The following is a 25,254-nucleotide window of genomic DNA, read 5'->3' on the forward strand; positions in this document are numbered from 1 at the left end:
TGACAGTGTAGGGTTAGTTTTTATCAGTTCATGGGATAGTGTTTAGAGGGGAGTGTGTGTGTGTTTGCTCTGTTTATATGTTTGTAACTAAGCTGTTTTCTTATTCCATATGCATTTTAAGGGGTTTAATCTTTGTAAACTGTCCAGAGAGCATTGGTGATTTCCATTTAGTTTATTTTTAAAGTTTGACTCATACAGGTGTATGGCAAGGAGGCTGAAGTTGCTGCAGTTGGATCCCACTGAAAACTGTGGAATGTGAGGTAATCACACCCAACTTTTCACATTGATTTCAGTGGGGTTCAGGTATGACTAACTTGCTCTACATTTGACTCTCTGTTTTGTGACATGTGCTTGGACACTTACAGTGAAATCCTATGCATGTTTACTCAGAGGCTAGTCCAGTGCTGTTCAGCTGAGTTTATTTCCTGTGTGTAGGATTGGCATAAAATCTGAACATTAAAGCTGATGGCCATACTTAATGTGGCTAAGCCAAGATACATGGATTCTTGAAAGACAGTCATTGCAATAGAAGTAGAAAATATACTTATTTTGCCAGTCATGCAGTGAATCCTGCCAGTTTTTCTTTGTAATCACTTGTACTATAATTAATTTCCAGATGAGTAAAGGGTAAGGTTTGTGATTAAGGGTGAGTCACTGGAGTTGGGAAGAAAACCCAACTTTTTGATTCTTTCTTCCCTTTTAGATGCCTCATATTTGGAGACGTGTTGTCATTTCAGTCATAAGATGGAGAAATGTGCTGTACAGCATTAGCTTGACTGCAGCCATCTTGGCTGTTTGTTGCTGCACCTCACAGAAATTCATCACTACTTATTTCTTTAATGTATTATTCCATTTATATCCCACCTTTTTTCCTTCTTGCTTGGAAGCCAAGACAGTTTGCATGGTGTCCCACTTCTTCTGTGTTATCCTGTGTCCTCCTTATCCTTACTTCAGCTGAGAATTTCCAGCATTGGCCATATTGCTACACGTGGCTCACCACCTCCATGCTCAGAGTGCAGTGCACAGCATAGCAGCCTGTGCTCATTAAGGAATGACTTTTCAATGCTGTCTCTAATATCCAGGGAACAGTGGGAACTGGAATTTTTGGTGGCCAGGGAAGCGTATGCATGCTCCCTCCGAGTTGGCCAACCTATTGGTAGTGCTAAGGAATGAATAGCCAATAATGAGCAAACGGGGGCCATCCTTGCCTGGGTGTTGTCCTCTCCATGCTGTTAACAGTGCTGTTTAGACAATTTCTTACTGTAATTTTTTTACTCTGTCATAATCATTGTTTAAGCAAATGCTTAAATAACATGGTAGCTCACTTTTAAGTGCTACTCAGTGATAATAGGTTTCCCCGTATAACCAATGACAGATCAATGCTCTGGGTGATCTATAAATAATTGCTGGTAATGGTAAACCAATGGAGTGCCACCCGTTTCAGCAATGGCAAAATCATACACAAGTGAGCACACTAAGTGTGACAATAATTACCAGTAGTAATTAAGCTATTGTAGTAAATAGCGAAGTTTTGGATTGCTCTTAGTAGTTGAATAGCATAGAATATGCAGCCAAATGCAGTACTGTTATGCAAAGGTTAGTATCTAGTAACAGAGCTTGGATGATCACTTGCTTTTTTAGGATCATCTGCACCTCTTAAACTCTGCGGATGGCTATTACTAACTGCAGCAGAACAAGCACAGACAAGAATGTAAGCATGGACTGTTCTTTTTAAAAAATTACTTTAAAAGCTTGGGGGTATTTTTGCCCTGTCGTCTTCCAGGACAACAAACATCTGACACTGGAATGTAGTGTAGCATTTCTGTTTGAAGAGGCACCTCCCAGGATAGATTTCCAGCTGCTCTTCTGTTTTGTCTACAGAGCAAAACAAGCACAAACAGTAGTAAAACTTGTTTCCATTGGGAGAGTTGTAAGGAAGGAGGGACTCATCCAGGCTGCTCTTACTGAACGTAATAGTAGTAAGATTAATGTTAATATTGGCATTGCGCAGTGCAGGTGGAGGTCCTGAGTGAGTAAGGCTACAATCAAGTTGACTCCAGCTACTTTCAGTAGAAAGTGTACCTTCATGTTCCATGATTTGCTTATGCTTTAGTTTTATGTACATGATTTATATCTTCTACTTTCAACATAAATATATGTTGCCAGGGTGGCTAGCAAAAGTAGCAAAATGCAACTTAAAAAGAGCAATTACTGAAATGGCAACAGTCCATTCTACTGGACAGTAAAATCAGCACTGTTTTGCGTTTAAAATGCTAACATGAGCTGTTCTTAAAAGTTGGAGAAAATAGGAATGTTTTTGTCTGGTGCTTTAATCTTATGGGTCAAGGCTCTGGGTGGATTTTCCTGGGAAAGGCTTTCAAAGGGAAATAGCTTTTGTTGCATTTTAGGTGGCAGAAACAGTCACAGAAAGACTCCAGGGTACTGTCTCCATCATGTCCAGATAGATGAAGGGGAAAGTGATCTGATGGCTCCCTGGGTGCTAAGCCATATAGAACTTTAAAGGTGAAGATCTGCAGGCTGAGTGTAGACAATTTTCTGGAAGTAAAGTTAGCAGCCTAGTCCCAGTTTTCCAAGCAGCAACAGTTTCTGTCAGTGGCGGCCTGACAGAATTTTACCTGGGCCTGGGCAACTGGTTAGACACCTCTGTCCAGTGTGATATATGAGCCTCAAACACTGAAGATGAATTTATTTGCACTCTCAGAGAGCACATGTGATCCTTTAAGGCAGTGGTGAAAAACCTCAGGCTCAGGGGCCAGCTCCTATTCTCCTAGGGTGCCAATGGGGCTCCTCAGTGTTCTTCGGATGGCTGTGCCATCATCCCATTTCTGCAGTCACCAATTGTTTGGTGGATTTCCAGCTTTGCATTTTTAAGAAGTATTCTAAAAGGGTGAAATTCCTCTTCTAAGGCTTAGTTACGGTATTGTGACCTTTTTCCTTTTGGCTTTAGCCACCGGCAGAATGCGACCTCTGAAAGTTTCATCAAAATGGAATTTGGCCTGTGGGCTAAATGAAGTGCTGCACCCCTTCTTTAAGGGATAGGGCAGTCCTTAGCAAAACAGGCCGCATGCCACCTCCCTGGGCAGAGGAAGTGCCTACCAACAGCACTTCTGTCTCCTTGGAATTGAGTTTCACTTTATTGATCCTCATCCAGTCCTCTACCACTCCCAAATACCGAATCAGCACTTCTCTGACTTAGCTTGAAAAACAGGCAGTATTGGGTGTTGTCAGCATAACGATGCCAACCAAACTCTGTATTCTCTGACTTCATTTGGTGGCTTCACAAACACACGTACAGACACATGGAGTAAGAGAGAACGAGAACAGCACAGGAGACAGAATGAACCTCTGAGGAACCCCATAATATAAAGGCCGTGGCAGTGAAGTAAAGTCTTACAAGGCCATCTTCTGGAATCATGCCTCCATCCTTGATTTAGAGAGATTAACCAAAAGGATGCCATGGTCAAAGGTACTTAACACCCCTGAGAGATCCAATATGATTGACAAATCTGTTTCCTCACATCTCTTTTCCTGGGATAGGTCACCCATCTGGATGACCAAGACAACTGCAGCTTCAAATCAGGGTCAAAATCCAGATTAAGTGGTCTCAGAGAATCAGTTTCATAGAGCAGCAGCCATGTGCTCTCGCTGTATCACCTCAGCCAAGAAAGGGGTATTTGTAACTAACTGATTATTATCTTCTGGGTCTTCAAGGTGCCTGGGACCAATGTGCTGCTGCAGCACCCTGTGTAATCTCCTAAATCCAGCCAGGCAGTCCCTGCATGTTCATTGTAATCTGCCATGAAAGGCAAGGGTCAAGCTTTCAGGAATATTGCTTCTACAACCATGTCCTCAGGTTGTAGAACTTAAAACTCATTCCTAAACAATGATCACTTCTCTTTCTTTGAAAGTGGCATGTAGGGCATTGTGAGTGATCTTGCCCTCAGTGTGCTTGGCCTCATCCCTCCAGCCAACTTACTCATATCCTTGGTGCAAACTGAAACTCTTCCTACCAAAACTCAACAAAAAGCCAGTTCGATTATCTCAGTGGCTGTTTTCAAGGTGGAGACTGTAGCAGAGCAGATGTAAACAGCTTTGTCTGCAGTGTGTCTAGCAAACATACCACAGCAGATTTTCATAAGGTTTTCCCTTAGATACCTGGGGTGAGATTGTAGCAGCCGCATTAACCACCCGAAACAACTTTGCTTAGTGATAACACTAGTTACACAATGAAGGCAGAGAACATTTTCTTTGCTGCCCTCACTGCTGTGGTGTTGGTCCTGATGGCCTCTGATCTGTGTTTACTTAGATTCAACCTTGGTTTCTCTCCACCATAGTTATAGCAGCTTTTTGCACTGAGCATTTCAGAAACCCAGAAAGCATGTGGTTTGCATCTCTGCAGAGGATGTTTAGGAGTGATTATGTCAGCTGCCCGATCCCTCTTTCTGATCAATCAGGACTTAAACAGGGCTGCCAGAGAAAGTATAAAAGATGTAATCACTATGTACTTACACACACACAGAGATGCATGTACACACAATCCAGTGAACTGTTGAGGGTGAAACCAATCTCCATTCCCATATACAGTTCTTGCTTGGGGCTGTCTTAAACATGAAACTGCTTCTCTCCCCGCACTAGAGAGCAGTGACCCAAGTCCTGTCAAAACCCAATGAGATGGAAAATGCAAAACAGTCTCTCCAGAGACTTTTGCCCAGCTGTTGCACCTGTGAATTATTCCGTTAAGCCCAGAGCAGTCATGGGGATTTCCCCCACCCTAGAAGTAGTTACAGAAGGCCACGTGGCAGAAGTTTTTGTTGCCTAGGAGGGCAGGACACCTCACTAGGGCTCACCTGTCGACTGTCCCCAGCTATTAAAGGCAGCAGTGATTTTAAAGGCCCATGAGTCAGATGGGAACTCCAAGTAAGTTTCTTCTGGCTTGGTGGGAATGGCAGGCATGTTGCTTTTCTAAACACCCCCCCCCCCGGTGCACTCTCCGAGAGCAGTTGCTGCATCTCGGCAGCTGTTGGTAGCAAGTGTTTATCTGCATTTAGAAACGTGTGCCTCAGGAAGGCTACAAGTACCGAGTATGGCAAGCAAGGAACTGGGTGGAATGGTAGGGTAAATGTCATGGCAAGTGGCCAGAATGGTTCCTGGATAACAGAAGTGTTTCGTTGAAAGGATATGTGCCCACTGCACCACGCTGGCTCTCACCTAGTTCAGGTAGCTTCCTCCTTATTCTACTCCGGTGACTATGGTGATTGATTGATACAGTACTCCAAAGTTTTCAGGTTCTGTGCAAATTTTGAAAAATGAGATGTTTCATTTCACAGGGTTACAATTTAATAGACACCAATATGAAATGCATTAGGAGTAAAATGGAAGGAAAGCACTAAGTATTCAGGCATTTAACTAATTTATACTCAATCTTACAGTGAATTGCTGCTGAGGAGACTTTTCTGGGAGAGAAGGATTCAAATGGCCATAGGTCCCAGCTGCACCAACACAGTGGAGTTTTCTTATCTATCCTCTCTCTCAGAATTTCAGAATTTCCCCCCTCAGGGCAGAAACTGTTATTCCTAACTCCATTGTTCATCAATTTAAGTTGTTTCAAGATAGAACAACAAGTAGAATTGGCCATATGCAAAAGATCTGTAGTGGTTAGTAATTTTTATGTCAGCATAGTTCATAGTACTGTTCTTCATTTATAAGGCCCTAAAATATCTGGGACTGGGTATAAGGACTACCTGCTTCCATTTGGAACTGCTCAATTGTGGAGGCTCTGCTTTGGGTGCCCTGAGTTGGGCATGAGGTGAATGTGGCTGTCAGGGATATGTCTGTTGTTTAATCCTTTCTGGGGTGAGGAAAGCAGGGGACGCCTGCCGGTCCCTCTCCATAAGCACTGGACACCAGGATAAATCTCAGCCTTTTCCTTTTGGCATTTAGTGGTATGTGTTCTTGGTAGGATGTTTGCTGCTGTTATATGTCGTCAAGTCTTCTCTGAGTTATGGAACCCCATGAATGACAGCCCTGCAAAATATGCTACCCACACCATCCCGGCTTAGCTGCTTTAAATTCGAGGCTGTGGCTTTCTTTTGGAATCCATCCATCTCTTAGTTGGTCTTCCTGTTCTTCTTGTGTGTTTGACTTTTCCTCGCATGATTCCGTTCTTCAAGGATCCTTGCATTCTCATGATGCGTAAGGATGGATAGATTTTGTTAAATAGGTTCTATATGTGTGTGTGAATTGTCAGGCATCGTTCATTATCCACTCACTGATAGAACTGGATTTTTCAAATGAGACTGCTGTGCCACATGTGCTAATTCTCAGTAGCATGAGAGCACATCAGCATATTAGTGCCTATTTGCAATAATGAATGCCGATGAACATATTTGTGAAAGTTCTGATTTCCAAATGTGTGAAAGCACATGTGTCCATTAATGCACAATAGTGCAAATCTCTTCTCCAGAAAAGTGACAAACCTGTTGCCAAGTCCACAGAATCTGTGTGACTTAAAAAGGTGGTCTGTTGCAGAATCTGAAAGCTGAATGCATACAAATCTGAATCAACTGCAGAATTCTCTCATATCCCTAGTTATGTCATGTCATTTAACAATCTCTACTCATCATCATCATTATCATCACATTTATTCTCCATCTTTCTTTTTTCTGTAAAGATCCAAGAAAGCTTACAAGGCCTTTTCCTCTCCATTTTATCCTCACAACAGCAACCCTGGGAAGTAGTCAGTGACTGCCACAAAGTCTTCCAGTGAGATTCATGGACCAACTGAGGAATGCAGATCTCCAGAGACCTAGTTCAGCTCTCATAACCTCTACACCACACTGGCTCTCTAAACTGTAACTATGTGTTGTCCAGTGTGTCATTCCTTAAATCTCTTTTGAGATACTATGTTCAAAAGGTAGGATGAAAGTGGGACCCAGGCTTGTTTAGAGACCTGGAGACATTTTTCAAATGTGTGTGCAGAAAACGAAGCAGTCAGAAAAGTTAAATGGAAAAGGAGGATAAGGGAGTGACCCATTTGGTGTCAGTCAGGATTGGAAAAGATTTGCCATGAATATATGTGTGTCTGTGTGGTGATTTTATATTGGGTTGAGGGTTAACCTGGGAGGGTTAACAAGGGAGCTTTCCATCCCTTAGTTGTGCCAATAGCTTCCCATTTTAAGCTTAGCACACTTGTTGGACAGATCAGTGGTTATCGCTGGCAAGCAAAATATTATTTTTGCTTTGTTTCAAGTGTGCTGAGGTCAGTTATAACGTTTCTATTCTGAGTAAGGCTTCTGTTTTGAATGCTAGGAAAAGACCCACTGAATCTTGTAACCCACTGAATGTGTTACTGTTTGTGTAAGCATGCCAACCTACAGTGGTATTAATTTTGCTGAGAGCACACTTAGCTCTGTGCTGCTTCCTGTGCACTCACTGTCTTGCACAGAAGCTGACCAAGGAATGCTGACCTCCAGTGAGTTCTGTGGTGATGCACCATGATCACATCCGGGTGATGTTCTGCGATCCTCTAATGGTGGTTCTGCTGTGCTGGCAGGCTGCGTGGTGGCTTTGGGACAACTTGCTCAGAGTGTGCCCCCCCCATGTCTGCTGAAGTTATGTCATTCTTTTTGGCTGCTGAGCAACAGGAACATGTCAAAACATGAAGCCTTGTCCATCTCAGATCCTGTACTCAGATAATTCATATTATTATTTTTGCATGAAATTAATTTGGCAAATTATAGGTAGCTATTTTGATCAGTTAGAAGAAATCCAAAAACAATAGCAGGATGACACCTTGTTCCAGCATAAAATGTGGGAGGGATGGAGAGGGATGCTGTTTCAGAGCATGGTAGAAATGCTCCAAAAGCTGCTGTAGCAGTTTTCAGGTGGAATATTAGATTAGGTTGGGTTAGCCACGCTATGTACAAAACAGAGTTTGCACTGTCCTAAGGGCTGCTGGAGCAGAGAAACTTAGATGCTCTCTTCTTGGGAAATATAAAATCAAGCAACAATTTGAATGTGCTTCCGCTGCTGATTGGGATACTTCTGTAAAGGGGTCTAGTGCATGCTAATTGACTTTTCCCAAACTAAGTGCTCCGACTTTCACAAACTTAAGTACTCCTGGATCTGTCTTAGTCACCAAACTGTGAACTTGATCTTTCAGAAGGATTGCAGCCCCATCCAGAATAGGCAATTAGACTGACTCCCCTGCTCTGGAACTACTCACTCACAGGGCTTCCATCTTGTTCAGATTTAGCTACTGTTTATTGGCCATTACCTAGCCAGGCATTTATTCAGGACTTGTATAGTCTCCCCTGATTCAGTTGTAACAGAGCAGACGATACAGAGCATAGTAATGGTTCTTGGCTTCATAGAGATGTTAACACTGAGGACAAGAGGGTAGCTGTGGTCCCCCATAACTCAGTTGCTAAGGGGTTAAGAAATAGTCACCCAGTGTTACTTTCTGAAATCAACTCTGCGAGCAGGACTGGAACCACTGTAGCTCAGTGCTTCCAGTGACCCAACTCACAATACTAAGCCTGGGGGAAAGCGTGGTCAATGGTAGTAAGAGTTGATGAAAGATTAAGTAGAATTAACAGGGTTGTATTCCCCCAATCCTCTCCCAATAAAAATAATCCTTCAGGACATCCAATTTACATACAAACTTAAAGACAAATTTCTGTTTTCTCAGGAACAGAACTCGTTCATAACCTGGGAAGAACAGCCTGTATGTTATTGTTTGATTATGTGATACAGAGTTTACCTTTAACTAACAGCTAGATTCCCCTGCTGCATTTTCATTCTAGAGCATTTTGTCTAATTGAGTAAAAGCAAAAATGAAAGCAAGGAAAGGACAGGGCTACTAGATATTTAAAATAATGCTTGTTTTGGCCCAGTCGCTTTGTTGTAGAAAATCTGCTATCACATGGACACACGACATGCTGCTTTTTACACTGTCGTTATGGTCGAAAGACTGTGCTTTGTAAATGGGTTACAAAGCCAAATGGTTATGCTTTTAGGATACACAGCATATAAAAACACTTCTTAATATATACATAAGTCTGCAGAAACAGGAGGCGCAATACTAAAGAGTAAACCACTAATGGAATCTTGCCTCAAGTACACTAATGTGAAGTTTTATATCTCAGTGGATGTGGTGCACACTTCTATTTTTGGAAGCTCCTAAAGACTTAGTCATTCCAGTACATATTTTAATATGTCATATTCAGGGAATTTTATAACCCAAGAGTTAAAAGCTGAAGTTTCTCTCTTAGCTTAGAATGTTGATACATCTTTTGAAGTGTTGCATTTATGCCATCTTTAAATACTTGGTTTTTACTGGGGTCAGCTCTCCTAGTTTTAGAATTTTGTCATGTCTCCAACCAAGCATCAGTGCAAGCGACATACGTCTTTATGTAGCTGACCTCTTGCTGGTGCTAGTTCTGGTAATCGTAATTGGGAACTCCTTGGGATGCAATATCTTCCGTTTATACTCTACAAAAATGCAGCTGTATTAATGGTTGGGTTTTGTGAATCCCGTAATGAGGTGAAATACATGAAATTTTATGCCCTCTGCAACTGTGTCTAGGGATTCCTTGGATGCCTGGTTTATAGACAAATTCTGTTCCTGGAGACAAGTTTGTGTTATGGTAGCCTCCAAGCAAAATAAACATAAAGCCATTTTAATTTCAAGCCCCATTGGTAACAGACGACGATCACAACAACAACAACAACAACAGCACAACAGAAAAAAATGATCAATAATATCTATACAGTCTACAGGGAAACTGTTTTTTGTTAATGCTAATTGTGAAATTACAGATGGATTTCTCTATCTAGTATTTTTCTGCCTAATTAGTGGCCTGTAATCTAAGCTTGGCTCTCCTCTGCTTTTCCTGTCGACATGGATTAAGCATAACCATGTATGTTTCAAATTCTTATTATTTTGATCCCCCGTCCCCCAAGGATTTGATTGTAAGCATGTTAGGCCAGATCTAGCTTTTCAGTTCTACTGAAGCTGCTGCTGTCAGCCGTGCATCATTAGGGGTGCTGAAGAATCTGTGTGGATAAACTGACTGAACATGGAAGCAGGTAACTGCTTGGTAATTTGGCCATGATGGCATATTGGCATGTTGGTATGTTCCTCTAAGGTACAGTCGGCTCGCATTTTTCTTGAAATACAACTCATCCGATCAAGCAAAGAGACCCGCAGAATCAGACCAAAGGCTTATCTGGTATAGCATGCTGCTTGCACAGTGGTCAGCCAGATGCACCCAGGAAGATTGGAAGCAAGGAAATTAGTACAACAGTACCCTCCCATTTGTGGAAATTAGAAAATTATTTCAAATAAAATAGATCTTTAATTTCAACCTTTTAAAATCACTTTCAAATGACAGATAAGATTTTACCTGCAGGTGAAAAGTATTCTAGCAGCTCATAATGATTGCCTAGATGATTGCCTTTATTTTGTTGGAGGAAACATTAAGTTGTTATACAAACCTTATTTTTAAAGTGGCCTGTTGCCCCATTAGTGTTCTGCTGTGGGTTCTTTAAGAGCCTGCTTGTTGACAGCATTCCGGCAGTTTTCTTATTTTGAAGGATGCAGCAAATCTATTTAGCTCCTACGCAGATGTAATATATAAGCATGTAATATATAACCATTGTTATGTGTTGTGTTTGAATATCTAAACCCAAGACTAAGTTTTATGCGAAACCATGATCTAAAGTAGATTTGAAAACACGGTTAAGAATTATATCTGCACAGAGCACATCAGGGTCAACACAGGTTCTCTGCTTCCAAGACAAGCAACAGGATTTGCTGGTATCTGGGCTTAGCTCAGCAAACTAAATTATACTTTAAAATACTTCTATGGTTAAGCACTACCACCTTGCTTTTGCAGTATGACCGAAGCAAGCCATATTTGGGAAGAATTCCCTATCTCAGTGGTTCCCAGTCTTGTTTCACTTGTGTACCCTTGGCAGCCCTTAAACCATGGGTCCTCAAACTATGGCCCGCAGGCCAGATCCAGCCCACCATGCCCACTTAACCGGCCCACGCCAGAGGTTTTGCACTCACTGCACACGGGCACTCAGCTTGCTCGCGTAGAGATCGGTTTGGATTCGCTTGAAGAAAACAATTTCCTTGCGAGCAAACTGGTGCCTTGCCGTGTGCGCGCCCAGCAGCGGCTTGCTCGCAGGGAGATCGGTTTGGATTCGCTTGGAGCAAACTATCTCCTCGCGAGCAGACGGCTGCCTCACCCTGTGTACCCCCCGCCTTGCCGCACGCACCCACTGTGGGCACCTTTCAACTGGCCCCCTGTTGGAAAAGTTTGAGGACCCCTGCTATAAACTATACCCTTTATACTAGCAAAACTTTTGTAATTAATGTAGTTGATTTTATTTCTACCATTATTCAGGCTTTTTTTGCATACCCCTAAATGTCCTTGTTTGTACCCCTGAGGCTATATGTACCCCAGATTGGGAATCAGTGTGCCATGTGACAGAATAATACCTTTCTCAAAAAGCTCATGTAGTTGAAATCTATGTCTCTCTTATCCAAAGCACTTTGCAGACATTGCTGGATGGACATTTATATAATAGTGTTTTAATAGCTTAAAAGTTTTTGAAATAAAACTTGAGGAGTAGCACAGTATTGGTGGTGTCTGGGAAGAGAACTGTAGTGGGTCATAAGTATATAAGTTTTTAAGGTGCTGGTTTTGACCTATAAAGCCCTAAACAGCTTGGGACCAGGATAACTGAAGGAACATTTTTTTCCCTATATGTCCTCCCTCCCCTTAAGGTCTGCAGCAGAGGCGCTGCTCCGGGAACCCTCCTTGAAGGAGGTTAGGAGAGAGAATACCCGGAGGAGGGGTTTCTCTGTGGTGGCGCCCTGGTTATGGAATGCACTCTCCAGAGGGGTCTGCCTGGCACCACCGTTACATGCTTTTCGACGCCAGGTCAAGACCTTTTTATTTACCCAGTATTTTAAAGTTTAAATATTTTAATTATGTTTTTATTGCAGTTGTGGGTTGTTATGATGATGATGATCTTATTATCTTGTATTTATTGGGTGATTATTGTATTGTAAGAAATGATTATTTAAAGCCATCCAGAGACGTGCAGTAATTGGACGGGTTAGAAATACTCTAAATAAATAAAAATAATATTCTTGTCTCATAACCAATGGCTTGGAGGATGGTTTGGAGGTTAAACAAGCATGGTTTGTTTAATCTTTGGTGCATATGGGACATTATTTGCCTAATTAATAATTACCCACCTGGGCATGGCTTTATATCATCCAAACCTGAACTGCATGAAGTGAGGAACATCCCTTAATTTGTAATTGTGTGAACCAGGTCAGTATAAGTGTGTACCCTTCAGACCCTCACCACCTTCACTAATGGTGCTCAGCACAAGCCCATTGCTTTGCAACATTAAAAATACTGTCTACTCTTAAAAACTGTTTACAGTAAGGGTTTAAATTGCAAATAATTTTTTAAGCAGCCACTGTTTTGGAATGAACATTCATCCTCAAGTGGGCAACAGAGTGACTCTTTTTCTGCTGTTCCTTTTAATTATCATTTTTATAAGCACCTGCAGCAGCAGAAAACTGGAATGTCTAAGCTGGCCTGGCATCTCTTTCCTAATTTCCCAGGATCCCTAGGGCTCCTTTCCTACATTCAGTAAACTGCACATACATTTGTTTGTGCAAGCAGCCAAAACTATATGTGTGTCTTGTATCAAATCTTTTTTCTCTTGCTCAGTTTGAAGAGTAAATTTTTATGCCCAGCATCTCTAGTTTAAAAGTCAGGAAGCAAAGTCAGGAAAAGACCTCTTTGTCTGAGGTTTGAAGATGTCTTGCTAGACAAACAAAAGTTCTGTTTAAAGCAGTTTCATAAACCCTATTTTAAGCCCATATTTAAATGCTATTGGAAAAATGAAAGTCAAACCAGTGCTTGTTTTTACATGAAGAAGGACATAAAGGCTTTAGCTTCTCCTGAACTCCCTTTTGCCATGGCAATCCCTCCTTCCAACCATAGTCTTGGTCCTGGATTGTGTTCAAGGCCAAACTTGTGGGCTTTTTAATAAAATAGATCTTGCCTCTTAGCATCAGGAAGGACCAGTGATCAGAATCCAAGTTATCTGTCTTTGCCCAGCAGTTGGGTCCTGTGTCCATTAACCCTGCTGCCTGTGGTGAGTGGCTGGTGTGTTTGCTGGGACCTAGAGGGAGAATGGTAGCAGCTGGGGACCAGCACTGAGCATTTGTTTTTGCCGACTTCCTACAGGTATATTAGTCTTCAGTTTTCTGGAAGCACAAACCACAGTGTTCATTCACTGTTCCTGAAAATGCTTTGCAGCTTTCCTCAATAATAATGTCAGAAGATTTGTTCCCACCATAGGACCTGAATATGTGCCTGGGAGGGAAAATATAGACCATGGGGGAACTACATCAGTATAGTGTGGGTTGGAAGAGATATCCAGGTGAGATGAACATGGCCTAGATAGTTGCTGGCTGTGTTCTGGCCCTCTTGCATCCACAGGCTTGATGGTTGCCCTATCAGCATGCCTTTGGCTCTCAGGGTACTGCTTTAAAATGCCAGATCAGTACTGAACAAAACCTCTCATTCATGATCTAATAGTGGTGGCCAATCTGCCATGTATAACCAAGACCTGAGTGGGCAAACAGGGAGGGGTTAGTCTTTCCCAGTTGTGTGCCCTTCCTGAGCAGGTTGTACCATGAGGGTTTTCCTTGATGATACACGGACTACCTGCTACTAGCTTTGGCTGGTGGCCCAGCTATAACCATAATTGGGCAGGAATAGCCTGGTTTCAGTAACCTGTCCTCTGATAATCTCTAAATTAGCATGCATTGCAGTAAATGAGGCCGCACTTGAAGATTGTTCAGAAGCTGCAACTTGTGCCAAATCAGTAACTGGAACTAGAAGGACCAAACATATAACACCAATTCGGGCCTGCTTGCATTGGCTGCCTATGTTTCCAAGCTCATTTCAGTGTGCTGATTTTAACCTGTAATGCCCTCCATGGCTTTGGATGACAACACCTTATGGAACACCTCTCCTGATCCCAGTCCACCTGGACCCTGTGATCTGCAGACTCCCAGGGAGGCCTGGAAAGAGGCAACAAGGAAGAGGGCTCCTCAGTGGCATCCTCAAGTCATGGAATGATACCTCCATTGAGGTGCCTTTGCCATCTTTTTAACATCAAACTAAAACTGTCCTCTATTATCATGCATTTAATGGGTTATGCCAATTGTTTGAATTAGATCTAGTTTTATTGAAATCATTTTAGATGTTTAAAATGTTTAAATGTGTACACTGCAATTACATACTGTATGATATTGTATCTGTATTTTTATTGTATCTCTTTCTCTTTGTACATTGAGACATTGCTGTGACCTGACCAGAGAGGTTTGCCTATTGGGCAATATAGAAATAAAATAATAAATTTCCATGAGCGGCTCCTTGTGACACTTCAAAGAGCCCATAATGCTAACCGCTATTAGCAAAGCCCTGTCTCTAGTTACTTCTAGTTTTCTTTTGTTGTTGTTAGTCGCAGTCATGCCCAACCCATCATGACCCCATGGACAACATTCCTCCAGACTTTCCTGCCCTCCACCATCCCTTGGAGTCTACCCAAGCTCACACCCACTGCCCCAGTGACTCCATCTAGCCACCTCATCCTCTGCTGTCCCCTTCTTCTTTTGCCATCTATTGTTCCCAGCATTAGGGTCTTCTCCAATGAGTTGTTCCTTCTCATTAGGTGGCCAAAGTATTTGAGTTTCATCTTCAGTATCTGGCCTTCTAAAGAGCGGTCATGGTTAATCTCTTCTAGGACTAATTGGTTTGATCACCTTGCGGTACAAGGGACTCGCAGGAGTCTCCTCCAGCACCACAATTCAAAGGCCTCAATTCTTTGGCACTTGGCCTCCCTTATGGTCCAACTTTCACAGCCATACATTGCAACTGGGAAAACCATAGCTTTGGCTATACAAAGTTTTCAGTTGTATCCTGCAGTAATGGAAATAAACTTGTTCTTGCAAACAATAACTAGTGCATGCTAGGGCAATGTAGAAAAAGCAGCACTTTGCCATTGAAATGCCTTGCTTGTTTCCTTTGCTCCAGTAGGTGCTTCTTTACATTGGCATATCTTCCATGCTGGTTCTGGGGCAGACTTGGAGCTTGCCCTATATTTCCTAACATGGGTCTTTTCCCAGTGCAAGCTAGGCCCATAGTCAGTATTTTAAAAGTGGCTGTGTATAGTTCTTTGTTCTGCATTGCTAAATATTAATCTTATGGTTGTTCCCCCATTACAGAAGAATGTGGCACTGGCTCTTGTGATTGCTGATGGCTTTCTTTGTTACCTTGTGCACTGAGGTCATGATTACCTGCACATGGACCATAATCACAAAGCTGGATTCCTCCTAAGCACTTTTGAAATCTTTATTAATTAATGGAATAAAAATTAGGCAGTATGGAAAGCCATATCCTTCCAATACCTAAACTGATAGGTAGCTTAAAATGACCTTTGGATTTACAGTTCGTAATAGTTGCTGCAAATTGGACTCTTGGCTCTTAGTAGGTAAACATTATCTAGTGTGAGCAGGATAATTAAACCTCTGGGACACATTATCACGGATCACATGCAGAAAGCTGAAGAGAAATTCAAAGGGGGCTTGGAAAAAATCAAGGCTTGTGCCTGTAACAAATAATCAAAGACATTGGATAAGCCTTTTAAACTGCTGATTAGCAGTTTAAAAACATTCCAAAACAAGTGGGACTCACCCCAGTGATCAGGCAGGTTTCAGTGGTGGCCTGACTCAATAGTCAGCAAGTTCCCAGTTAGGGCTTTTTCCTAAACATCTTTTATATTTTTGCAAACCTTGGGGTCCTTTTCACAAAGCCTACTGATACTTTGCTCAAGTGCATGGGTAGTGGAGTTTTGGCTACTTCATCAATAAGGCTCACAGCTGGAATGATAGATATGGAGATAGCTACACTGCAATTTCCTTCTCTCTCCTCTTCTCCCTTCCTCTTGCCCCCATCTGCCCTTTCAGCAGTTTTCTCTGGCTGCTTACAGGATGATTCCTGCTGTGTTTGAGAGTTCAGACTCTTTCCTCATTAAAGACTGGCTGGGCTAACAGTCTTAAAGGAATACTTGACAAAGCAGGATATTTTCTACCATGAAATAGTCTAGCTAGTGTCACTCTTTCCTTCTCTCCCAGAATCCAGAACTACTTTCTTCTATTTGATGCAAGGAGCCAGAATGGTGCGGCAACTGATGTTAGCCCAGGACCAGTAACACTGATGTTCCTAGTGGAGGCTGCTCCTTTTCTTCTTCCAGGCCCAAATTTATACCTAACACCAGTCTAACAAAAAGATCTTACCTATGAGGCATGTCACACACCTGGCATCTTTAATGAATCCAAGTAACTTTGCTCTTAGTGTACTGAAGATGAAACTCAAATACTTTGGCCACCTAATGAGAAGGAAGGACTCACTGGAGAAGACCCTAATGCTGGGAACAATTGACGGCAAAAGAAGAAGGAGACGGCAGAGGATGAGGTCGCTAGATGGAGTCACTGAAGCAGTTGGTGTGAGCTTAAGTGGACTCCGGGGGATGGTGGAGGACAGGGAGGCCTGGAGGAATGTTGTCCATGGGGTTGTGATGGGTCGGATGCGACTTTGCAACTAACAACAATCAAAGGTATTGGCGTGCTGAGATTGCAGCTTAAATGTTGGATGTCCCCAGTGCCATGTTGGTAAGCACTTCTTACCCTCCTGCTATTGCTCTGAAAAAGCTGAAGACTTTAATTCTTGGAAGGAAAGAGAAACTGGAGCACTGGGCAGCCTCCAGAGTGTTATCATGAAGACTGAATAAGAGGTGGGTGGAAGGAAAGTGAAAGTAGCCAGGCAGCCTTAGCCTTGCCTCCTTAAGCTTCTCAGAAAGAGAAGAGAAAGAAAAAGCAACCAATTGTTGTCCATTTATCTGGCTGGGCAAGCACACTGGGACCAACAGGAATTATATGCCCTTGCTGTCCCGGATTTGTAGGATGGGCTAGGAAATCTCTTTCAGCCAGAGGAACACATTCATTTTCAGAGATGCTAAGGGCAGGATGGGGGACAGAAATGCAAAAGGCAAAATATAGCTAAGCAGGCCAAATACTTCTGTTTGTTCCTGTGTAGCTATATATCAAGCTAACATGTCAACTTACCTTTGCTAAGCTGGAAAAGCACTGGCCTGAAGTCACATGGGTGACCACATGTGGAAGTGGATCATGGGGTTGGACTCTATGGCCTTATAGGCCCTTCCAATTCCTATTGTATCCTAAATCCACCAAAGCTACCAGCATAATTTCACATAGAGCTTTTACCGCTGACAACTAAGTGTTAAAAGAGGCATTTCATCCTTTTAGAATTGGGGGGGGGGGGCTGCACAAGCTGGGAAGCCACCAAAAGATTAGCAGTTGGGGAGAAAATGTGTGGCCATTTGGAGACTCCCCAGGAAGGTTGCATTTGAGACTTTGCATTCCTGTTGTAGAGGAAAAGCAAAGGTGAGTCTAGCCTGTTAGACTCATTTTAGAATGGACTCTTATTTTAAGTTAGAGACTAATTCTGGAGGAGATGGCATTTCCTACCCCATTCTAACACCAGAAGGAAGAGAGATCCAGCCCTGGATGAAGAGGATTGCGTTTAACTGATGGTCTCATATTTGCTGGGCAGTGTACGGGGAGGAGCTACAGTAGAAAGAAGAGAAAGCATTTTGCTCATTGCCCTTAGATGAATGCTTTTTCTTAGATCTTTAGATCTAAGTTCAGATCTAAAGATCTAAGTTCAGATCTAAAGACTATTCCAGCTTAACATCTTCACATCTAAGTTTTTATATAAAGGGGTGCCCATACATGGGAACAATCTTGTTTTCCCAAGGAAACAAAAGTAATTTGACAGTGTATAAGTCTCATACTTAGAAAATGGGAAACATATAAAGATGTGGGAAAGGCTAGAGAAAGAATTATGCGGAACTGTCCATGTACTTTTTGGTTTATGTGAAATGCCACTGCTATATTTTCTGGCTTTCTTTACAGTAGCATGGACTTTATTTTAGAAGGATGTTAAGCTTGTGGATTCCAAATATGATACTAGTTTCTAAATATGACGCTGCACATGTATCTAAACAGACTGGCTGCATACCCTTACAGTGACTTAGTAAAAATTACTTTATTTAAATAGTGATGCTCTGATATACACTGAACCCTTGGAACTCATATGTCATATTCCAGCAAACTGGTGCATATGGAAAATTAAAAGCTGTGGGGGGGATTAATTCTTCACTCTAGAATGAATGGGCTGGTAGAGCAGCAAATGTAGAAAGAGTTAAATGTATTCTTTGCTGGGAATTGTAAATTGGATTCTGCAGGTTTCTAAGAAACCTTAATAAGAGATGTGAATCAGCAGAAATGAATTGCTGAAATGTGAAGTTTGTTGACTATTGTCTTCCTTGGCACAGTCTTGCAGGTTATCCCATCCTGTGCTAAGAAAAGCAATGTGGACAGATTGTTTAAGCCCTTTGTAAACTGATTAAATTATTCTAATTGGCTTTTCATCAGCCAATACAAAGGTCAGAGGACTTTATAAAGCGCATCTGCAGAACTAAATGCACGATATCTGTATTTCTTTTCAGCAGGAACAACTGTAGTGCACCTTTAGGGGCTTGCAAGTATTTAAAGTGCAGAACTATGCTTTTGTGTAGAGTTTGACTGTAAGGCGCTTATCTTCATCTAAGTGGTATTTTAGACACCTGACAAGTTTATTCAGGAATGACCAAATGCAGGTAATAGGAGGAAAGCAGCTTATCTGTAACCCCCACCCTCTTGAACTGACCCTTCAGGACATTTATATGTTCATCAGCTGCAATGGCTTCAAACTGTCTTACAGTTAAAAAAAAAAAGAACAAATGTAAAACAATTCAGCACACAGTAATTTTGTTAAGGAAATAATCAGACAACTTGGCAGGAGAAAAATGTCTTAACAGATTTTCGAACATTCCCTCATACAAAGCTGAACTTGATCGCCCTGCCAGTTTTAGTCTGAAAGCTATTTGGTACACAGGGGTAGCACATTTCAAGGTGCAAACTTTACTCTCTGTTATTGTCAGTACATCTACACTTAAAATGTCCTATCTGCAACTTATTTATTTATTTATAAAATTTGTATGCCGTCCATTACTTGCGTCTCTGGATGGCTTACAACATAAATCAGAATAAAACAAATAAATTGACTATTCCATGCTGGCTGTAATTAATAAAATACAAACAATAAAATCCAATTACTATTAATACATATTAAAATATTGATTAAATAAAAAGGTCTTCTTAGTAATCAGGATTATTATCCCCATGTTTCATGTGTGAAGCCTGGAAATGGTGGCTTGAATAATGTCACTTAGTAAATGATGGTGGAGTCTAGCTTTGAACCAGGGACTTTCAGCTTAACAACTTCACATCTTAGGGTGGAATTGCATGTTATGGGAAAGGGTGGCTGCTGGGGGGAAAAAAGCAAGATCTTCTTCCCTCTCCCCTGGCAACTTGTAATGAAAAGTGGAGTGAGGATTATTAAACTTGGAGCATGATATATTGGCACCATTTTTGGCAGGGTATGAATTAAATAAAAATGGCATCTGTTTTAGCTTTTGTCTCTAGTTAAACAGGACGTGACCCCTCCAATGACCCTTCAAAGTTGTGCTCCGTAACAACATGCAGCACGATGGAGCCTGCATGTAATATTTACTGTACAGTAAGTCATTCTGCAAAACTTGAAAGGGAAAGGAGAAAGCATGCATCCAGGTGTCATCGTCATCTTGCATTTATCTTATCCTGCCTTCTTCCTCTTGCACTGAACCCAAGACTGCTTACCTAGCTCCATTTATCTTCACAACAGCAAGTTTGTGAGATGAGTTAGGCTTAGAGTCTGTGACTGGCCCAAAGTCGCCCAGTGAGCTTCATGGTCAAGTGGCAACTTGAAGCCATGTCCCCCACGTCCCCATTCCAACACCCCCAATTCAGCCATCACAGCACACTGGCTTTTACACAGTCATGTGCATGCGCAACTGTAGCAGTGTATCCTTTCGGAAAGGGCAACACAATGGTGCTGAACAGTTGTCTCCATTCCATGGCACTGGGGAAGTGCTTGGCTCTTGCTAGCACTTGCTGAGCTTCGGCGGGCACCAGGGCCATGCCCTTCTGCAGGGAGGGGGATGCTTGCCTGTGGCCACATATGGCATTTCATAGGTTCAGCCCACAACCAGTAGCCTCTCCAACTGCAAGCTCGGAGTCAGGAAGGTGAATGGAAGGGTGCTTTTTCATGGGAAAAGACTCCATCACAACACAAATCATAGCTCAGCGCAGGAGAGACTGCTAGAAACTTGTTTTCGTTTGCTGGTGTGAAGCACTCCATATGCAGTGATGAGCCTGCATGCCTCACCCTTCCCAATCTGATTCATGTTGTTACTGAACTCAGCCAGTCAACAGCTAGGGCAAACCGGGGGGGAACCCAGACCCGAGCCAAAAGGAGCCTGAGATGAGACTTAGAGCCAAAATCAGCTTTATTCTAGTGCACTATAGAATAAAGGGAGACAAAAGGGGACATTCCGCCCAAAGCAGTGTCTCCAAAGTTGCACCCCAGTACATGCGTTTTATACCCTAGGTAACCAGTTAGGTCACCTAATACACATCTAATTCATTGATACATCAATGTATGCACCCCCTCCCGTGCCGGAGAAAGAGTCCTTTCTTCTGTCAAGGACCAGACATTTCCCATGTCATTTCTTATCAGCTCGAGATTCACACAGGCTTGCCATGTTCTTACTCCCTGCACATTTGCAACTTTCATGGCAGCTAGAACCAGTTTCCACTGCCCCTTTGATTACTGTATTCGAGGTCAGGCTAGCGTGTTAGCTGTGGGTTACACAAAGTTCATTTTGTTCTTATCTGCCCTCCCTTCTGGGACAGTATAACTGTGGTGTTTTACCTATGGGGCTTCCTCTGGCCAACTACTTTTGGGGTGTTTTGGGGTGTTTTGGGGTGCTGCAATTGGCAACAATGTCATTGTACATTGCCGTGGCAGTTTCCCCATAAAAGATGGCTTACAAAACTTAAATAATAAATGCATCCTGTGTAAATAAATCTCAGATCTCTCTTTCACCAAATGAAAATAGACTGTCTTTGCTGTATTACCATTTCCTTTCCACTTTGGCAGTATCTTTCCATGTCACTTCTGCATCAGTGTCATGCTGAGGCTTACTGCCTAACCTTTTAAGGTTCTCTCTCTATAATTGTCTTTCCAGCACTATTTCCAAGCAAGCATCATTGTGATCATATCAGTTGTTTTTATTCTCTCTTTGAGCCTTCTGTGGGCCATTTTCTAGTGCCTAGAATTACCTCACTTCCCTTTTAGTCAGTCCTTAAAACACTGCCTAAGCAATTATTTCTCTTCCTTTGGGGGAAAATTAGATTTATCTCTTTTCTGGGCATTTTGAAAGTTACAAGTTTTACTCACAGGGGTGTTTAAAAGAGTAAAGATTAAGTAAAGGCCCCCTTCTGACATATTGTAGGTCCTCACATGGAACTGGTTTGTTAATGTGCCATTGGTGGCTAATAGCTTTTCTGTCTTGAATAACTGATGTAATTTTTTGCCTCTGGTGAAACCCAAGCTGCAATTAAGACTAGATGGATTAGTCCCATTGCCAGTCTGATTAAAAGCGCAACCTGCAAAATAAACTGAGTCACTTACTTGGACAAATGAATCTGATGAACTGCAAATCCCTTGCTGGCTCTGATGGGAGGTGTAGTCCAACACATCTGGCAGGCATTGGGCTGCCATGATTGGGCTAGATAATTAGGAAGTTGATGACAGTGCTCCATTGGGGTAAGTGATGATGCAGCTTTGACAGCATGGCTCACTAGCTCTGCACCAAAGCAGAGGTAGCAACTCTAGCAACTGTCCATGTTTACCATGAACAGTCCTGAATTGTTTGTCCTTGGATCCTTGCCCATTTTTGATGCTTTAAAACAGCTTCTCTCAACCTGGAGCCCTCTCAAATGTTTTGGACTTCAAGTAAAACAGTAAAAAGCCAGACAACAACTATACTGTATCAACAAATGCTGCAGTACTGAGAGTGGTCATTTAGGGCTATAAACACTCAGGCAAGCAGTAGATTTTGTGTACTACCACTGTGCATGTTTGTGTAATGGGAGGCGGCAAGTTGGTGCCTGTGAACGTCTCCACTTGTGCTTGCAAGTTGCTCCTCTAGTTATCCAATTTGTTTGTTTAGTTTTTTAATTTGATGGCCAGCAATGCTTCATTGGCCTCCAGCTACCTGCCTTCTTGATTTCCCTGGTTTTCTCTGTGTCTCATGTACACCCAGAGACATCCTTAGGAAGCAAAGATGGTGGGCTGCTGAAGATTAGAGAAAAGGGAAGGAGGCAGGCAGAAATTGACTCCTGTGCTTTATCAGTAGGCAAAAACAGTAGGGAATCTAGAAGACAATGGGGGGTGACCCAGTGGAGCAGGAAGAAGATGCAGAAGGGCCTGAGCTGGGCTGGGAACGATGTAATAAGGTGCAAGGAGGAAGAGGATAGACTGGAGCTGCCATGTAGAGGGTTGCAGAGAGGGCTGAAGAAAGCCTCTAGGTCAACTCAGTGGGGAGAAAACAGAGTCACCAGTGTGAAATTAAAGTTTGTACCTGGCTGTGTCTACCATGACAGCCATCTTGTGCCAGGGCAACCCCCAATGGCTTTTTTCTATGGTGTCCATGGCACTTTTCTAAATCACTACTATGGCCACTCACCCAAAAAGGCCCCTTTAATGATATTTAATTTTATTTTTTTATGAACTGTTGTAAACCATTTAGAAAATGTCAGCAATTGGCTAGTACACAAATGAAATAAAGAATTGCATGGCCATGTGCCCCGAGGAGCCAGCATGTAATCTCTCATCCTGCACTTCCTGCACTGTTGATAACATTGTGTTTTCTGAGTAGGTTTTATAGACGTGCCCCTATTTTCATTGGTGCAGTGCTGAAGGTATGTTTCAGCAGACAGTTAATTAGGTTGCAGTCAGACCATACTAGTAAGCTTTCATGTTACAAACCTGCCTCTAGGGACAAAGGATTAAATGAAAAATAAATGTTCCCCATGGGAGATAACTGTTAGGTGTAGGGCATGACGATATCTTTATTTAGATGCACTTTCCTGGTGTCACAGTGCTCTTGGTGAGGTGACTAAGGCCAAAAGGCTTATACTGACAAAGCTGGAGGTTATTACAGAAAAAAATGCCAACTTCATAGCCTAGAGTTTTTCCGCATTCTAGATACCTCCTTCCTTGGTTGGCACTTTTGCAGCCAGTAAAAATTTTAATTGACACAGTGTTAGACTGAGATTGATAGACGTATCCCCGAAATAAAACCTGGGTTGGGGTGCTAGAAATGGGAGTGAAGAGATGGCTAGCTCTGCTCACCTACAAGTATGCCATCCTATCTCTCTTTACCACTATATGAATAGGAGAAATTTTTTGTTGCATCTTATGGTCTCAGTTTCTAGATGTTCTGCTGTTTAATAGTAGACAAAAGTATGGAGATGAAGGAGTTACTGATACAAGGCTTTAGCTTAGCTTTGTACACAACCAAAGTCAGGAAATACAAAGCCTGCCTTAAGTGCCAGCTGAACACTGTACTTCCCGGCTATGTTTGCTTCTCTGATTTTTTTTTTAAAGGTTGCATAGGACTGTGCTGTTCTCTAAGTAGCGAGAGACCAGTCTTCCTGTTTGCACATTTCATTTTGCCAACACTAATATTTCCTCCTTTGAAAGAGGTACTTTATATCTACCAAAGTGCTTTTCTAAAAGGCTCTGCTTCCTTCATTACTGTCTTGATGATGCTACCTCAGTTGTTAGTTTCAGTACTGATCTCTCTAGAAGGGCAAAACTCTGCTTGTACCTGAAGATATACCCCTTGGTTGTGACTGATACACTGAGCAAGCGCACATCATCTCGACAGCCATGGTGGGGTGGGAAGAGTGTCCGCCACCCATGGTGGTTGATCGTTGTGGCTTACTGTTCATCTGAAGGGTGGCTTATGTGAAGTTTAAACAATGTAATGGTGAAACAACCCTCAAATAAGCTATAAACTGATTTAGAGTTATGCAAGAGTTGTTCAGCCCTCATACAGGCAACCCTTGCTGGATTCTCATGGCACAATGAGCCATGGCAACCACTCCCTGTGCCTTTCGCATGTGCCACAATCCACCGTGGCTTAGATGAGCTAAGTGGGCTGCAGTGATCATGCAAACCAGCCCACTGTCAGTTTAAGCATGATTAGGAGATCTGGTTCCAAGAGCCTAGAAGTGAGCTTTGAGGTCTTAAAACCTGCAAGTTAGCAAGCAGTCTTGCATAGATTTTCGAGTTCATATATCTTCTGCATTTTGGCTCAAGCAGCCTTGCAGATCAATGCAGCAAATGTATCTGCTCTTAACATATTTTTTGCTGTTAAGTGCCTGTCAGAGCAGCATGGGGAACTTGTACAGCTTTTGTGCAACCTACCATGAGTTGCCTAGCGATTTTGCCAATTCGCCTTCCTTCCACCTTATTTCCAGGCTTGTGGCCTCAGAATCCAGCTTTTAACACTGCCGCCTCCTCTCCCACCAATCTCCTGCTGCCTCAAGTGGTCGTCCACCAGACCCTTTGGTACCGTGACTGCTGCTGCTTTCACTTGAGCCACTCCATTTCTTTGGTAATGTGGTGGCCACTAGTGTGGCCTCCTCAGCCACCACATGCTCAGGTCAAGACGGTGGCTTTTTAAGTGAGGCATTAAAGCTTCCATGGTGCTCTTTTCTCTTGCCTCTGAAGGACAAGAACAAGCTGCCTCCATTTATTCATCTATTTATTAATAATCCTTGAATGTATTGGAGGCTGAAGTGTTCCTGGTGGTGAATTTGTATTGAGGACGCTTTCATTTGTGGGAGATACTGTATGGAAGTTCTTCCTTCTGAAGCAATTGTGGAATGGTTTCTTAATGTTTGGGGAATGGTTGAGACAGATGTACTGCCTGGATTCCAACAACACAATAACCCCATCTCAAGAGTTGAGCATGGTTTTCAGGTGGGTTGTTGTTGAATTGTGGGTCATCCTCTTGTCTGAACCCAGCACGAGAAACACATAAAAGAGA

General features: G+C 42.4%; 1 protein-coding gene across 5 annotated transcripts in view; it reads left to right on the top strand.

Annotated features, from left to right (window-relative positions):
- Window positions 1-25,254, top strand: part of ABI1 (abl interactor 1) — a 104,302-nt gene that overhangs the window by 14,205 nt on the left and 64,843 nt on the right. The window contains exon 1 of one of the 5 annotated variants that reach the window (XM_044424766.1): window positions 6,915-6,934. The exons of the other annotated variants lie outside the window; for them this stretch is intronic. The gene's annotated coding sequence lies outside the window, so the exon portion shown is untranslated. Of the gene's footprint in view, window positions 1-6,914; window positions 6,935-25,254 lie in introns of those variants that run through there. 5 annotated transcript variants of the gene reach the window in all.

Source organism: Varanus komodoensis, unplaced genomic scaffold, assembly GCF_004798865.1.
Source record: "Varanus komodoensis strain SLA01 unplaced genomic scaffold, ASM479886v1 scaffold15, whole genome shotgun sequence".
Classification (NCBI taxonomy): Eukaryota; Metazoa; Chordata; class Lepidosauria; order Squamata; family Varanidae; genus Varanus; species Varanus komodoensis.